Source organism: Heloderma suspectum, chromosome 16 (assembly GCF_057233095.1).
Source record: "Heloderma suspectum isolate Gila_16-S chromosome 16, 16-S_ref, whole genome shotgun sequence".
NCBI classification, from domain to species: Eukaryota; Metazoa; Chordata; class Lepidosauria; order Squamata; family Helodermatidae; genus Heloderma; species Heloderma suspectum.
The window spans coordinates 9,030,403-9,047,377 of NC_139473.1; the positions used below are offsets into that span (position 1 = coordinate 9,030,403).

The 16,975-nt window shown below is 44.6% G+C and overlaps 1 protein-coding gene across 6 annotated transcripts in view; it reads left to right on the forward strand.

Annotated features, from left to right (window-relative positions):
- The window catches only part of CUEDC1 (CUE domain containing 1), an 85,415-nt gene that overhangs the window by 22,051 nt on the left and 46,389 nt on the right, over positions 1 to 16,975 (forward strand). Inside the window, exon 1 of one of the 6 annotated variants that reach the window (XM_084822441.1) lies at positions 10,374 to 10,499. The exons of the other annotated variants lie outside the window; for them this stretch is intronic. The gene's annotated coding sequence lies outside the window, so the exon portion shown is untranslated. Of the gene's footprint in view, positions 1 to 10,373; positions 10,500 to 16,975 lie in introns of those variants that run through there. 6 annotated transcript variants of the gene reach the window in all.

The window sequence follows — 16,975 nt, forward strand, 5'->3', positions numbered from 1 at the left end:
AACTCAGTGGCACGGAGCACTTTTTATCAACTTAGGCTGGTATACCAACTACGCCATTATCTGGACAGAGATAGCCTAGCTACAGTTATCCATGCTCTGGTAACTTCTCGTCTGGATTACTGCAATGCGTCATACGTGGGGCTGCCTTTGAAAACGGTCCGGAAACTTCAGCTGGTCCAAAACAGGGCAGCAAGATTGTTAACAGGGACTGGCTAGTGAGCTCATATTACACCAGTACTTTTTCAGTTGCACTGGCTGCCAGTCCATTTCCGGGCCGGATTCAGAGTGCTGGTATTAACATTTAAAGCCCTTAACGGCTTGGGGCCAGGTTACCTGAAGGATCGCCTCCTCCCATATGTGCCTGCCTGGACCTTAAGATCATCAGCAGCAGCCCTTCTCCGTGAGCCCCTGCCAAAGGAAATGAGGCGGGTGGCTACTAGGAGGAGGGCTTTTTCTGCTGTGGCACCCCGGCTCTGGAATGAGCTCCCTAGTGAGGTTCGTCTGGCGCCTACATTGTACTCCTTTCGGCACCAGGTGAAGACCTTTTTGTTTTCCCAGGTATTTTAGCATTTTAGCTTTCTAAATTTTTATCTTTGCTGTTTTAAATCTGTATTTTAAACTCCTGTACTGCTGCTAGGTTTTATTGTGGTTGTATTGTTATATTGTGGTTTTAATGTTCTATATATTTTAAATTGTTTTATTGTGTGTTGTCTGGTTTTAATTTTTGTGAACCACCCAGAGAGCTTCGGCTATTGGGCGGTATAGAAATGAAATGAAATGAAATTAAATGAATGAATGAATGAATGAATGAATAAATAAATAAAATATTAACATTTAAAGCCCTTAATGGCTTGGGGCCAGGTTACCTGAAGGATCGCCTCCTCCCATGTGTGCCTGCCCAGACCTTAAGATCATCGTCAGCAGCCCTTCTCTGTGAGCCCCTGCCAAAGGAAGTGAGGCGGGTGGCTACTAGGAGGAGGGCTTTTTCTGCTGTGGCACCCCGGCTCTGGAATGAGCTCCCTAGTGAGGTTCGTCTGGCGCCTACATTGTACTCCTTTCGGCACCAGGTGAAGACCTTTTTATTTTCCCAGGCATTTTAACATTTTAGCTTTCTAGACTTTTAGCTTTGCTGTTTTAAATCTGTATTTTAAACTCATGCACTGCTGCTAGGTTTTATTGTGGTTGTATTGTTATATTGTGGTTTTAATGTTCTATATATTTTAAATTGTTTTATTGTGTGCTGTTTGGTTTTAATTTTTGTGAACCGCCCAGAGAGCTTTGGCTATTGGGCGGTATAGTAATGAAATGAATGAATAAATAAATAATCTTTCTCAGCCAGCATGGGAAGGGATAATGGGAGTCGTAGTCCAACACATCTGGAGGCTGCTGGGTTGAGGAAGGCTGGAATAAGCATTTTGCTTTAACTGCCAGCAGCACAGTGGATTAAGCAAAAGGCTCTGGTGGCATTCTGTTTCATCACAGTGGTCACCTAGCAGCTGTTTTGTTTGTTTCCTTGGTTTGAGAACCAGGTGTTCTGTTCTCCTGAGAGTCCTCTGGACAGAACAGATCCAGCAACTGAGGCTGGAGGAAGCGGTAGTCGCTACTCCTGGTTCTGCACCTTTCGGTATCAGCCTCCTTCTTACTAAGGAGCTCAGCCCGATTTAGTCAGACCCGGTGTGATGGGCAAAGGTAGGTCCGTACTTGGCTGTACAATACTCCAGACTCATTCCTTGTATTTGGGTCTACCCCCCAAAACTCTTCCACCATTATCATCCTCAGAGTGAGGAGTAGCAGTTCTGTGTCTATGTATGTTCTGCTGCTCGCTCATTTTGCACTCCGGGGAGGTTCCCTACCATAGACACAGAGGGAAATGAGCCAGAGCGTGGCACAATCCTGTTGTCTGTGTCCAATCTAAAATCGAATTATCCGCTTTAATTTCCAACACAATGTGTAGTGCAGGGGTGCAGAACCTCTTTCAGCTCGAGGGCCAAATTCAGCTTTGGAGAAGTGCTCGGGGGCCACGTTCCAGTGGTGCGCAGGACTGAAGGCAAAGCGGGTGGAGCTGAAGGAAAGAGAGGCAGGGACAAAAATAGCAGCACATTGTAGCTTAAAGCTCTTACTGTCACTAACTAAGCCTTGGGAGAGACATTGTAACCCTTCAGAATGGGGGGGAAATGGCACCAAACCTAGGAAACCACCAAATGATTGGTGGTTGAGTGAAAGGGGCGTGGGCCGGATTTGCCCTGCAGCCCTGGTGGTCTAGTGGATTTTCAGCGATGTTTCTCCACGCTCATGAAGAATCATAGCCGGTGACATTCTCTTTTTAAACCAGAAATTCAGGCTCTGCCTCACCCCAGTCTGTTTCTGCTTCTGCAGCCAGGAGAGTTGCCTGGAAAATGTATGCAGATTTAGAAATGGCTGTTGCTGCATTTCAAGGATGAGCCACTCATAACAGCACTCCAGATTTCTCCCAGGCCCCTTGTGTAACTGGCTCCCCATGTGGACACGGTAGGGCCTCCAATGCGGCTGACAGCAAGTGAAACTTAATACATAATAAGACAATCCAGTTTTTAAGGCAAGGTATATAAAAAAGTGGGATATAAGAATTGCTTATTGTTGACGATGATATTGATATTAATATTATTATTATTAGGAGTGGGAGAGGTATGCAATGATAGAAAACATCCACTCCCCAGACTTTAGATCGGAAGTAGGCAACCAGGGTCCATCAGTTATACCCAGCTCCCATCAGCCTTCGTCAGCATAGCTAATGGTCAGAGATTATGGGAGTTGTAGTCCAAACCAGGTTACCCATCACTGCCTTGGATGCTGCTGATAGGGTTCCACTTGCTGTTCTTTGAAGGTTCCATGGTGACCATAGGGGAGAATAGACTTCCTGCTCTGATGTATGCTGTCAAGCAACCTTGGCCAAGGAGCACCAGATGTTTTGGTCCCTGGGGGGCAGGACATCTCCTCATGTGGGCAGCTGATACAATAGACTTCAGATACCATCAGTTTTGGTTGTCTGAAGCCATGCATGAAATGGAGGTTACTTGACTTTGATGTTTGTTTATGGAGACATCTGATTTCTCTCATGATGTCTTATCAGACCTGATTCTAAGGAGGCTATCAATGGCTACTAGTCCTGATGGCTATATGCTACCTCCAGGACCAGAGGCCGTATGCCTATGTACCCCAGTTGCTGGGGAACATGGGTGGGAGGGTGCTGTTGCACTCATGCCCTGCTTGTGGGTTCCTGGTTGACAGCTGGTTGGCCACTGTGTGAACAGAATGCTGGACGAGATGGACCCCTGGACTGATCCAGCAGGGCTTTTCTTACTTTCCAATAGCAACCTTATATTATATGAAGGCATTTGGGGCCTTGCTGTCTTGCACACTGGTGGAGGTATCAACAGTGTTAATTTCAGATAGAAAGCTGAAATTTGCTGCAGGCACACAGTCCAATGCATCCTATATACACGAGTCGCGAACTCGTTATCTAGGTGTGGATACTTATGTAGCCAAAATGGCACCACCCATGCGCAAGAGGGAGTTCTCAGGAGGCTCCGGGAGACCCCAAGGTTTGCAGAAGTACAAAAAACCTTTAGAAAAAAGACCTGGGGGACTCTAAAACAGCGCTGTCTGAGTCCCTGTCTTCATGCGGCATGTGCCTCCACTCGGCCAGCGGGGCTGGTAGAGTCTCTTGTCCCTTGCATCACCGTTGTCATCTCCTATCTGAGACTGGAGATAACGAGGGGATTCCTCCAGGGGGGGACCCAAGCCCTGACCCCTGGAGGAACCCAAGGCGGCCCCATGGGTCAGATGCAGAGCTTCCATGGACTGAACTGACGGGATTATTTGGTACCGCTGCCTCCTGTTAAAAAGGCAGCAGAGAAAAACAAGAGTGTCAGGGTGGACACTGAGCCCATAGAATCCCAGAGTAGTTCTGATTCTGAGGAAGAGCAGTCGCTCCTGGGAGAGGAGCGCGCTCCTCTTTCCCAGGGTCAACAGCTGACTGAGATTCCTCCCACCAGCATTCCTAGCTTAGATAGCAGTCCTGGGAGTGACAGAGTGCGGGAAGCAGACTTGGTGGACGCACGACGCCGACGCAGAGATCCAAATGGAGGGCGCAGAAAGGAGGCGTAGTGCCCGGTAGGCGCGCAAACAACGGCTGCGCCCAGAGGATCCAAGGGAAAAGGGGAGGGACTCTCCCTAGTCCTTAAGTTCAGGGGTCTGCCAGTAATTCCCTTTCAAACGGGGACCAACTTCCAACTTAGGGCATAGGTACTCTGCTGCTCATATCTAGTTGCTAACGGTAGCAACTAGATAGAGTTAACGGTAGAGTTAAGTTGTAAAAGAGGAATAAAGCTTTGAAAAGAATCCATTTGTCTGTGTCTGGACTTGGCTACTGGATTAGACTGAGAGAGGCCTCCAAGGAGCCCTTGACAAAGAGGCAGAACAGAATGAGCGTTTACCAGTCCCCCCCACACACACACACAATGGCTAAAGAAGGAGATCACACCCTTCTTTAGTGAAGAAACGGTAAAATGGTTTACTCAGTTGTTTTGGGGGGTTTTTTTGCATGAAAATGCAGGTACAAAATATAGTTTCAGACAAAGTTTGTTCAGTCTATTTCTTTGTGTTCTATAACACTGGCAGGAGAGAGAGCAACCACATGTCCTCTCAGCAATGGAGGAGGTGGGGGGAAGGAAGGGGAGGAGCAGGAAACCACACTGTAGGCTATAGAGATCCTAAGGCTAGCTATGCCCCAAATGCCCATGCATTTCCTAGCTAACTACCACACTGCCCCCTTCCTGTAACTTGCAGATAAGGCTGCGGTATTCCCAACACGGATTAGTAGGATGGAGGTTCCACAGTCCTGTTCTAGAACTTAGGTGGTGTTTTATGACTGATGCTGTTACCGCTGCTAGGAATAAGAATACGTAAAGACAATCATTGCTGTCGGCGCATACTGTTGCCTCCATGTTTTTCAGCTGGCAGATTCGATTGATGCCTCTGTTGGGCTGCTGTGTTAGCCCCCCAAATACATGTTGATGATGCCTTTTGTTGGACTACAACTGTTGGTGGATCAGCAAGCCTCTTAAGTTCCATGTAATTTGTGCTGCATGCACCATGAAAGGTTAGCATCTGGGATTGCTTGATACTAGTTTTCAAAAAAATGTAGTTGGTATTTCCCTCTCTCTGGATCTTGATCTCTGGAGCAGCTGAGAAATTCAGCCAAACTCCTCTCAGTTTCTCTCTCTTTAAAGTAAACATGCAAAAGGGGAATCATGTCTCAGGCATATCCCTTCTGTGGTCTTCAGAGCTTTAATTCAAACAAAGGACAGCACTGCCCCTTTAATTAATGGTTCCATTGCAGACAGCTGGTGTGATTCCATCCCTTTTTAATCCCCTCTGCCTCTTATTTACATATGGGTTAGTCAATGACCTAGTATTCTTCCTTGGAGAAATGTAGGGGTTCCTGCTTCCCTTATGGCATATATTGTACTCGAGGTAAGATTTATCTGTTTTTATTGACATGGTTTTGTTCAGTAAGGGAGTATGATGTAGGCTTTTGAGCTACACAGAACTCCTCACCAGGTGGAGTTCTGTAAAACACCAAAAACTTGCATATTTGCTTTGCCAACTGACATCGGCTTGCTTTAATATCTGCATGTCATCTTCTATTGGGTAAAAGAGACAGTGGTTATCTATCACATATGGCAGAAAGATAACTACTGTTGGATGATAAAAGATCTTGATGGAATTTTAAGCTATTTGCTATAGCTGGTTTAAATAGGTCTGTTCATACACCAGAGTTATATTCTCAGAGAAATTCTAGAAACCTGTATTTCTGTAAAATGCTAATTCTTTATTTAAAAAAGCAAATCTGTATGCAAATGTGGTTTTGCGTGAAGGAGCTTCATTTGCATGTTTTTCTTCTGAGCCATACATTTGCATTCTTGTAGAATTCTGAGCTCTTTTTTTGGTCAGTCAAAGATTTGAGAACAGGAGGGAAGAAATGCAATTTCTTACACTACAGCTAAATGAAGAGGAAGGGAACAGGAAAGGGGGTGGCAGGGCATTCAAAGTGGCCAGTGTTTGGGCAAGAGCTATAAGTATCAAGAAAAGAAAAGCATCCAGGCAGGATACAGAGCCATGCAGCAAAAACACAAGGACCTGCTCCAGGTAGAACATGTTTGTGGTTGAATGACAGTGTAGCACGTTGGCTGAGCTACAGATCAGGAAGTCTCCAGGTCAAGTCTTGTATCAACCATGAACTAACAAGGTGGCTTTAGGAACCCAAGCAACTTTCTCTCCCTTGGCCTCAGGGCCCCCATCTGCAATGTGGGGGTGTCAGTAGCGATCTTCATTATAGGGTTGTAAAGATTAGAAAAAGATAATTATGTGGAATGTTTTGAACACTATATAAATGATGAGACTGATGATTTCCCTACAACCATGAAGGCCAGAAACTTGAGATCTCTCTCTCTAGTTGAGATTATCAGCGGTTCAGAATAGGTTTCATCTATTTGTTTTAAGCCTGGTAGAGTGCTTGAAGTCAGTTCAACTACTTCTGATTTTGTGTATTAATCCTACTTTGGTGCAACAGGAAAAAACTTGTGTGTGTGTGTCTTATCTATCTATCTATCTTCCTTCCTTCCTTCCTTCCTTCCTTCCTTTATCATCTGTCTATCTATATCTTGTAAATAAATTGTAAATGCACACAGGATTTATGTACTGCTCTACATCCTATAACATTCCCAAGCGGTGAACAATAAAAAGGAAGGGGAAAAAATCAAAATACAAAATTATTTTGCGGAACCACCAGAAGCATCCCATCTGATGACATCAGTGACTGGGCAGGTTGAGAAGGGAGAATGCGCTCTCTCAAATATCCTGGTACCAAGTTGTTCAGGGCCTTATATACCAATAACAAAACCTTAAACCTGGCCCGGTAGCAAATATGCAACTGGTACAGTTCCCTCAGCAAAGGTGTCCCGTGCTGAAAAGGAGCAGCCCCTGACAACAGCCAAGCGGCTGCATTCTGCACTAGCTGCACCTTCCAGAACAGCCTTAAGGGCAGCCCCACAGAGAGCGTATTGCAGTAATCCAGACTTGAGGTTAGTAGCGCCTGTACCACTGTGTCCGAGCTTTCCGTTGTCCAGGAGAGGCTATAGCTGGCGTACCAGCCGAAGCAAGTGGAAAGCACTCCGCGTTGCTGTGGCCACTTGCAACAAAGACAGACCTAGGAGTATCCCCAGACTACGAACCTGATCTTTCAAAGGGAGTGGAAGAACCACTCGCCCTCATCCGGAACGGGCAATAAGCCAATCTCCTGGACTCGAGAACCACTCACCTGCAGGGCCTCTGTATCGCCAGGATTCAGCCTCAGTTTATTGCCCCTCCTCCAACCCATCACTGGCTCTGATCCAGGATTTGCATGGCATCACCTGTTTCAGAGGTCACAGAGAGACAGAGCTGTGTCTCATCAGCATACTGATGGCACTTGGCTCCAGATCCCGTCATGACCACTGTCAGCAGCTTCATATAGATGTTAAACAACATTGGGGGCAAGATAGTACCCCTAGCTCAATTGCCAAGAGGCTGAGGAATAGTCACCCAGTTTTACTGTTTGAAATTGACGTTGTAACACAGTGCCTCCAATGCCCAACCCACGGAGCCAATCCAGGAGGATAGCATGGCATCAAAAGCCAATGAGAGATCGAGCAGAATTAATAGGGTCGCGCTCCCCCTGTCCCTCTCTTGATAAAGGTCATCCATCAGGGCGACCAAGGCTGATTCAGTCCTGTAACCAGGACAAAACCCAGATTGAAATGGGACTAGATAATCAGTTCCACCAAGAGGATATGCACACCCATACATATATCAAATCTTGATGTCATTCAAGCTGCAATCCTGTACACACTTACTTGGGAGTAAGTCCCATTGAACTCAATGGGTCTTACTTCTGAGTAGAAGTGCATAGGATTTGCACCAGCAGAGTCCCAGGAGATGACTTCAATGCAGTGACAAAAAGGCCACAAATGTCTCATTTTTTCCCCTTGAAGATTTAAAAAAAAAAAAAAAACATTTATTTTATGACAAGTTGTTTTCTTTACCCAAGCTGGTTTTAGGTTAAGCGATTTATCCAGCAAAAAGGGAAACAGGGATGAATCTTGACAGGTTGAATTTAGGGCTGCAGGCTCTAAGCTTAGGTTGGTTGCATCTTTCATGCAGGAGACAAAGAAGGAAAGAAATGTGTTTTCAGTAGAGTTATATAAGTGGGAATAAACCTCCCTCACCAATCTTTTAATTTTCATTTTCTCCTTCCTTTAATGGAGGGACCCCACTCACCTTGCTCAAAGTCGTGTTTTGACCTCCAGATGTTTGAGACTTCAACTCCCATCAGCCCCTGCCAGAATGACCAATGATCAGGAATTCTAGGAGTTGTCGTCCAAAACAGCTGGAGAGTGCCAGGATGGGTAAGGCTATATCCTTGCTATCCTTGCCTCTCCTGTTCCATGTACAGAATCTTTGTATGGGTTGAGATGAGGACTGGGGATGTAAAGTAACGATGTTACTATGTAGTGAGAAGATTTTAAGGAAAAACAAGAGATGGTGCTACATCATTGTTTGGAGGGGTTGAAGGCATATGGGGTAGTAAGGGAATATAATGAAACCCCTGGCCCCGGGAGGCTTAAAATTTGCCCCGTCTCACCATTTTTTGCAAAACCCGTATAGCAAAACGGTTTTTGTTTTATCAGAGATGCGTTTTATCTGATGCCTCTCTTTTATCTGCTGTACCTGACTCTCTTTCTATTATACTGTAAAAATAAAATTCCATTTTATGGTATTTTAGCGTTGGTTTTAATGGTTGTTAGCTGTCCTGAATGTGAATAATAAGCACCAGAAGGGCACGATATAACATTTTGTGTACATTTATTTAATTTATTAAACACCCAATACAATAGATTTGTCTATTGTACAATATAATTGTACAATTGTATTGTTGTACGATATAAATTTAAGGACATAATCAATACAATAAAATCACACTGAATACAACGAAAACATAAAACCAATAAACATACTGACACAGCACAAAATTTAATAAAATGGAAAGCTATCAGCTGCAAGAATTAAAACCACACCGCAGAGACTAAAATACTATATAAATAAGATGTCGAGTCATCTTTCATCCTGTGGTCTACAGCTGAGCAGTATATGTTTTACATATGTAGGATTCTTTGGCTGGATTTCTTTAGCAGCTACTTCATCCACTTCTTTTAGTGGTTTAGGGTGCAATCCTATGCATGTTTAGGAAAAAGTCCTACAACTCCCAGCATGCTCCAGCCGGCAGTGCTGGCTGGAGCATGCTGAGAGTTGTAGGACTTTTTTCTGTCTGAACATGCAAAAGATTGCACCTTTAGTTTCAACAGCCTAATTCAGAAAGGGAAAATAAGAAGCTTTTTCCTGTTGTTAAACAATTGGGAGCGAGAAACCCTTGTTGATCTACTACGTATCACCCAGATTACAATAAAATCAGCAATGTAGAACCAGTAATGCAGCATAAAATATAGTATCAGGTATAAGAGGTAAAACCACATTGCAGGGACTAAAATAACAAAGCACAAAACATATTTCAGAAGACTTTAAGGGTGCAATCCTATGCACGGCTGGGGAATCCTGGGAGTTGTAGGACTTCTTTTCTGTCTAAACGTGCATAGGATTGCGCCTTAATTGTATGGCTTCGGTCTTGTTCTCAGTCATGTTTTCAGCGCCATCTTTGGGCATTTTATTCGGCTTCCCCATAGCCTCCTTTGAGAGAAGCGGCCTTTTTTGCATTTTATTTTTTGGCTCAGAGAAAACCCCCAAAGGACTGTTTTTGGCACCAACAGGACCCCGGGGCATTTCCCTTTGCTCAGCTCACGTTTAGCAGCCTGGCAGGTTTGTTTAGTTTCAGATCTTCTGAGATTGCTGGAGGACTGAGCGGAGCGATGGCATTATTCCGCCATCTTTCCTAGTTGTGTCACCCCACCACCACCACCACCACCACCACCTCCCGGACTGGATGATCTTAAAACATCCTTCCTCAACCAGGATGTTTTGGACTATAAGTCCCATCATCTTCAGCCAGCATGCCCATTGACTATGCTAGCTGTAGATGATGGGCATTGCAGTCCAACGTATCTGGTAGGCACCAGGTTGGGGAAGTCTTTCTCAAGGCTTGCTTCAAGGACCTGCTATATAATCCGAAGCACATTTACTCAGAAGTAATTCTCACCGAGTTTAATGGGCCTTTGCTTGCTCCCTAATAAGTGAGTTTAGGCCTGCAGTCTGAAATCCACCTTCCTTTTCTACTCTGTTAGCGCTGTTCTGTCTGAAGAATGGGCCTTCATGCTCCAGCTTGAACACAAAGCAGCCCACAAGTGGGAACTGGGCATCTTTCCAAGTGGATTCCTTAAGGGGTTCCAGCCAGCCGGTGCTAATTGAAGGTAATTGCCTCATCAATATTTATAATCTCTATTTCCCCACCCCCCTCCCAAATATTGAAATAATGATCTGGTTATGCCAACAATACAGCGTGGGCTTTGGGGCCTAGCCTTGTCATAATTAGCTATTGTTTCTAAATCTGCAAAGTAGCTGGCGCTGTACACAAAATAAACTCAGCAAGGTCCTGTCTGCTAGCTTGTAACCTCGTTGTAAGGAGGGAGCTGGGTAGCTCACTTGGTCAGAATGTGGGACTCGTAACGCCAAGGCTGTGAGTTGGAGGCCCACAGGACTGGAGGCACCATAGCTGATGCCTTGAGGATATTTGTTATTAATAAGGTGGCCCCATTTATGTACACATCGCTTTACCAAATACAGGAGGACAGGCAGAGTTTGTAGCTCAGTGGTAGAACACATGCTTTGCATGCAGAGAAGGTCTCGGATTGAACCCGTGGCATCTCCAGTTAGAAGGATTAAGGGATGGGACCCTCTATATGAGATGGCCCTCTGTCCATCTAGACCACTAGAGTGACTTGGTATACAGCAGCTCCCTGTGACAGGAGCAGAAAGGGAGACAGCAATGACAGTGGCCTGCAGGGCCGGCCCTACCGTTAGGCGGAGTGAGGCAACTGCTGCAGGCAGGAGATGCTGCTCAGCTGTTCTTCTTGAGCCCCCAGCTGATCCCCTCTCTTGGAGGACAGAGCTGTCTATGCCACACAGCCTGTCCTGGGCCCCCTAAATAAGCCTGCTACCCTCAGGTGCGGTGGAGGACACTATCCTGCCATTAGTGTTGAAGTACTATTCAACTGCCAGTCCAGTTGGCTTCTGTACATGGAAGGGGGGATTGCCATCTTGCCTGCCTTTCACCTCAGGCAGCAAAATGTCTTGGGTCCTCCCTGGTGACCTGTGTAGGTGTTTTCCTCGAAAGCACGGTGAGATGTTCAGAGAGCCACAAAAACACAGAACTGTGGGGATATTATTCCCCCCGCCCCCAGCTCCAAAATCTGGGGGAAAGCTGAGGTTTTTGGAGGATGATAGCAGTACCTTCATAATAAAACACTGCTTGCCCTCTGCCATTTTAGCGTAACTGTTTTAAATGGTCTCTTTGTAATTGCAGCCAATTTTTTGTTCATGGTGACCAAGGCTGAATTTCTGTACCGAAAGGCATTTCTGGTTTGTGTGTAAAGACGAATTCGACTTAATTGGGAGTTGGATGAGGCCTTGAGAGGGCAGGAATTGAGGGAGGCGACCTAATTATCGGCCTCCTGGGTTGACTACAGATTGTGATGAATTGATCATTTGTAAGCGTGTTGTTCTGTTGTTTTCTAGCTTTTCTGACATTTTCCAACATGGCGGACCTTTAGGAAAGAGACACAAATCTAGGCTTATTAATGATGAATTGAAAGTTTTTTTGTGAGAACCTTTGGCTTTGAAATATGTGCGTGCGAGAGAGAGAGAGAGAGAGAGAGAGAGGAAAAAATAAAGGGCCAAAATTCCCTGAAGGTTTTGGTCCCTTCATATCTTGACAGCAGCAGTGATCTCCCCATGCACACATACTTTTTAATATATGTATTTTTACAACCTTCTCCTTGCTGCTGCTTGTGGCAGTGGTGGACAGAGTGAGATGCATGGAGCACCTCAAAAGCACAGCAGAACTGTGAAATGGTGGCTTTCTGCCACCGCAAGCAAAAGTGAGAATAAGGTTTTAAAAATTGGAGGGATGGGGAAGGAATTACTACTGTCAACGTGAGGTCCCACTTAAACTTTCAGGGAATTTTTCTTTGTGTGTCCCCTGCCCCACAAATGGCCAAAGTAACCCACCCATTTTCGGTACCTGAGAATAAAGTGATGGGGGATTTTTCCCCGCATAGGGAAGTTATACTAGAATTACCAAAATACAGTAATAAAACCCAAATGGAGTGCTAAGATATGCTAGAGTACCATAAGAAGTAAATTAAATAATTAAAAACTCCAGGTAGCCCAAAGCACCCATGCACGGAGGAGGCGGCCAGCTGCGTCTCTGTATGAATTGCTGCTTTTGCCTTTCTTTGGTCCGTCTCCATTGGAGGTGGATAATTGTGTCAGATCCTTCAGTGTTGTGCATGATTTGGTACATTGGGTCACTTCTGATGCAGAGATGCAGCAACCTTAAGACATTCAGAAGAGGGTGCCTTGTCACATCTCTGCAAGACTTTCTGCTGTGGGCTTGCACTTTTCCATTCACGAGCACACTCAGAATAGGGAATCATGCAGGAGCAGATGAGGTAGGCTCCTCCTGAGGGCATGTAATCCCTATTCACACCCTAAATGAAAACCTTTTTGTCTTCCCATGAGGAAAACATGATGGTCTTATAGGCCCCTTCCAACCCTACTATTCCATGAAGTGTGTCTCCCCTCGCCAATATTTTATTTTTATTTTTCCCTTTCCTTTAATGTCTGGCCTGTGCTTTTAACAACTGCTAATATGAGCGGGCTGTAACTGCTTTTTATCTCCTTCTTCTACTGCCGTACGTTTGTTTTGTGCATTAATAGTCGCATTTACAAGTGGAACCTGCAACAAAATGTTGCAGTATATCCTCCACCCTTAAAAGGAGTGCTCCAGCAAGCAGCAACCTTGCCTTCCTTTGGGATACTATAAGCTATTAGTGGCTCAAGCAAACCCCTTCAGTTTTTCTTTTCTAGCTGGCATACTATGGCTACTGATGAGCACTGAGCACGCTCAGTCCTCAGTACGCTGGTCTTTTGGGGGAGGCATTGCCATTTGGTTGTACTTCTGGACTCATCCCTGAACCTGGATGCCAAGGTTTCGGCGGTTGCCAGGAATGTGTTTGCACTGCTGAGGCTAGTGGGTCAGCTGCGCCCATTCCTAGAGGTGTCTGATGTGGTTCAGGTCACATCAGGGCATCCAGGTTCAGGTCACACGTATCTTAGTTACATCCTGTTAGGACTACTTTAACGTGTTCTACATGGGGCTGCCTTTGAAAACTGTTTGGAAACTTCAGCTGGTACAAAATGCTGGGCCACAGGGAGCACATGACTCGCTTGTTACAACAGCTTCAGTTGCTACTGGTCTGTTTCTTGGTACAATTCAAAATGCTGGTTATGACCTATAAAGCTCTATACGGCTTGGGATGAGGCTACCTGAAAGACCGCCTTCACCCATATGAGTCTGCCCAGGTCTTAAGATCTTCAGGAGAGGCCCTGAAGATCTTAAGTACTGCTTAAGTACTGCTTAAGTACTTAAGTAACAGTACTGCTACCCTTAGAGGTACATTAGGTGATGGCGCGAGAGAGGGCCTTTTTGGTGGCTGCTCCCAGGCTGTGGAACTCCCTGCTGAGGGAGGGTAGGTTGGTTCCCTCTCTGCTGTCCTTTCACCAGCAGGCAAAGACGTTTTTATTCAAGCTGAACTTTGACATCTAAGCAGGCTGTTGGGCTGGATGCTGTTTATTCTGTTGTTGTGTTTTTAATTGTATTTTAATGTATTTGTTTTATTATTGTTTTAATCTATGTTTATTTATGATTGTAATCCACCTTGAGTGCCATTTTCTTCGTAGAAAAGGAGGCAGGGAGGAATCAAATAAATAAATTGCCCTCTTTGGTTTTTTTTAAAAAAGTTTATTTATTGTATTTCTGCAAACCTCAGGGTTCTCCTGAGCATGCTGATACCTTCCTCTTGTTTTTCAATGGCTCCCGTTTTGGCTCCATTTCTATTGGCACGGGGCACTGAATTCACTCTTAGAGGGAGTGATTGGCTTATACTCTTCCTTGCCTACCAAATTAAGCAACTTTTTGTAATTTATGGCATATCCTATGCATGTTTATTATTATTATTATTTTTCTATACCGCCCCACACCCGAAGCTCTCTGGGTGGTTTACAAAAGTCAAAACATTAACATACAATATACAAAGTTTAAAAACCATTTACATAAAACATATGGACAAACAACGTATAACTAAAAACAACTTTGAACTAAAAACAATTTGTTTAAAAAATCCAACAATAAAACACAGCTTAAAATAACATTGCTTAAAAATATGTGCTGGCTGGGGGATGCTGGAAGTTGTAGGACTTTTTTCTGTCTAAACATGCATAGGATTGCACCCTTAATTGTTCTCTTTTCAAATATTTCAGTATAAGCTATCTTGAAGGCTGTTGAAGTAGAAAGGCAGGATAAAAATGTCTTCAATAAACTAACGATCACTTCCATATCAGGGCAATAAGACGCTGCTAAATGGAACATCTCTTGCTGGTGCTTATTAAAACTTCCCTGGCGAACAATTTGTTTCCAGTCACAGTGCAACGTGTTGGTTTTGACCTTTTAAAACTTGGAACAGTCTAACACCAAGAGTTTGGAAGATTTGTCTTCTAGAGTACAAATACATGGATAGGTTAAGACCATCATTGGAGGCCTGGTTTGTCCTGCTCTTACCTTTTGAGGCAAGGTGGCTGTTCGCTACAAGAAACAGGGCCTTCTTGGTAGCAGCACCTCAGTTGTGGAACTTCCTCTGCTTACCTGCTTCCTTGGTGCCAAATCTGATGGCTTTTTGGTGCCAGGTAAAAATTGATTAAATTTATCGGGCTCTAAATGGCTCCTTCTGATTTAGTGGCTGTCTTTAATTGGTGCTGTTGTGTTGCTATGGTTATATTTAGTGTTTTTATGTGATTTTCTAATCCAGAATTGGGTTTTTTCCCCTATATTGAAAGGTTTTAAGTAAATGTTTTATAAAAGCTATCTGCTGAAAGAGAAGTGAGGCTAGCTTCATGTTGCCAGACTATTCGTGCGCTGTCAGCTGATAATAAGAACTTGTGTGATACTATGATTTTATTTATTTATTACATTTTTATACCACCCAATAGCCGAAGCTCTCTGGGCAGTTCACGACAATTAAAACCATAAAAAGAAGACAATAAAATACAGTATAAAAGGTTAAAACTACAATATAAAAATAATAAGCAAACAGATTGTGGATGGTGCTGGTACATGGCCACTTGCTATTCAGCAATTCTGGCAATTTACCCTGCTAGAAGGTGATAAGCATATCATAGGTGGGCTTAATCAACTTAACATTTGTATGCTTTTATTTAATATATGTATATCCCGCCTCATCAAACGAACTGTTGGGTATTAGCTGATCATCATAAAAACGCTGAATATTAAAACAGCACAATCAGCTACAGATGGAAGTAAATGCCCCCTCCGAATTTGCCGCCCCATTCACAGATGGCAGCAATGGGGGCTGGGGGTGGTGGTGGCATCATCTCAATTTTCCAGAGGATTAGATAAAAAAAGATTTCTTGGTGCGGGGCAGTTTGTGGCGTTCTGTTTTCTTATTTTAGTTCATTTTTACCACTGGGGCAGGCGGGTGGGGGAAGAGAGCTTTTTGGATGGATGGCAGCCATCGTCCTCCGAATGCCATAACCTGGCATCGTTCTGAGGGGGCATCTGGGGGAAAAACGGCTGCTGTATGGCATCCGTATTTTTCCTCAGAAACTCCCTTGAAACAATGCTACGCCATGACACCTTTCAGCGGTCCATTAAAAGGCAGCAGTCTGTCAACTCCTTAATGTATTACTACATCTGTACCACGGTGCAGGGTGCTTTTAGGTGTATTTTGGCCTCAGGCACCGAAATGGCTGGGGCCGTTCCTGCTGCATCCCACAACTCTTTCTCCCCTGGCTTCCGATTAAGCCCCAGAAGCTCCCAGCACTGGCTGACAGTAGCAGAGAGTGAATGTCATTTTGTATCATTGTCTTATTATTATTTTCAGGTTGGCCGATAATATAAGGCCTAGAGAAATTTGCACCCAGCCTTCTGCATCCCAAGATGGCTTATACAGCTGTTTGCAGGCATCAAAGCTGAATGAATGAATGAATGAAACCCCAACCCTTCTCCTCCCTTGTTCCCAGGGGGGCAGTGGCCTGAATGAAGCGGCTGTGGCTTGCTGTGTAATGATTAGCTTTAAATCTTTTTCTTAGGCTTTAATGGACAGAGGCCTGTCCTGCTTAAATAATTTACAGTGCCCATGAGGGAGAAGGCCCCACCGCCCCTTTCAGCGCGCACTCATTTTGTTTCTATGGAAACACGCGCTGGGCTTTCTGCTTTTGCCTTGCCTTAGGTGAATCAAGAACAGTTTATTTCTTTTTCCCCGCACCCCCAATTGCAAAGAGGCCTTGGAAGGGAAAGAGCAGGACGGGAGACGTTGAAGGCAGCAATTCCCTTTTGCATTCCATGGGACAACTTGTGTTGTAGCTAGGGCTCCGATCCATCATCATGATCCAGGAGCAATAAGAACATAAGAAGAGCCATGCTGGATCGGACCAATTTTTTTAAAATTTTATTTATTTATTTATTGCATTTATACCCCGCCTTTTTTCCTCTTGCAAGGGTCCATCTAGTCCAGCATTCTGCTCACACAGTGGCCAACCAGCTGTCGACTGGGAACCCACAAGCAGGATGCAAATGCAACATCCCCCTCCT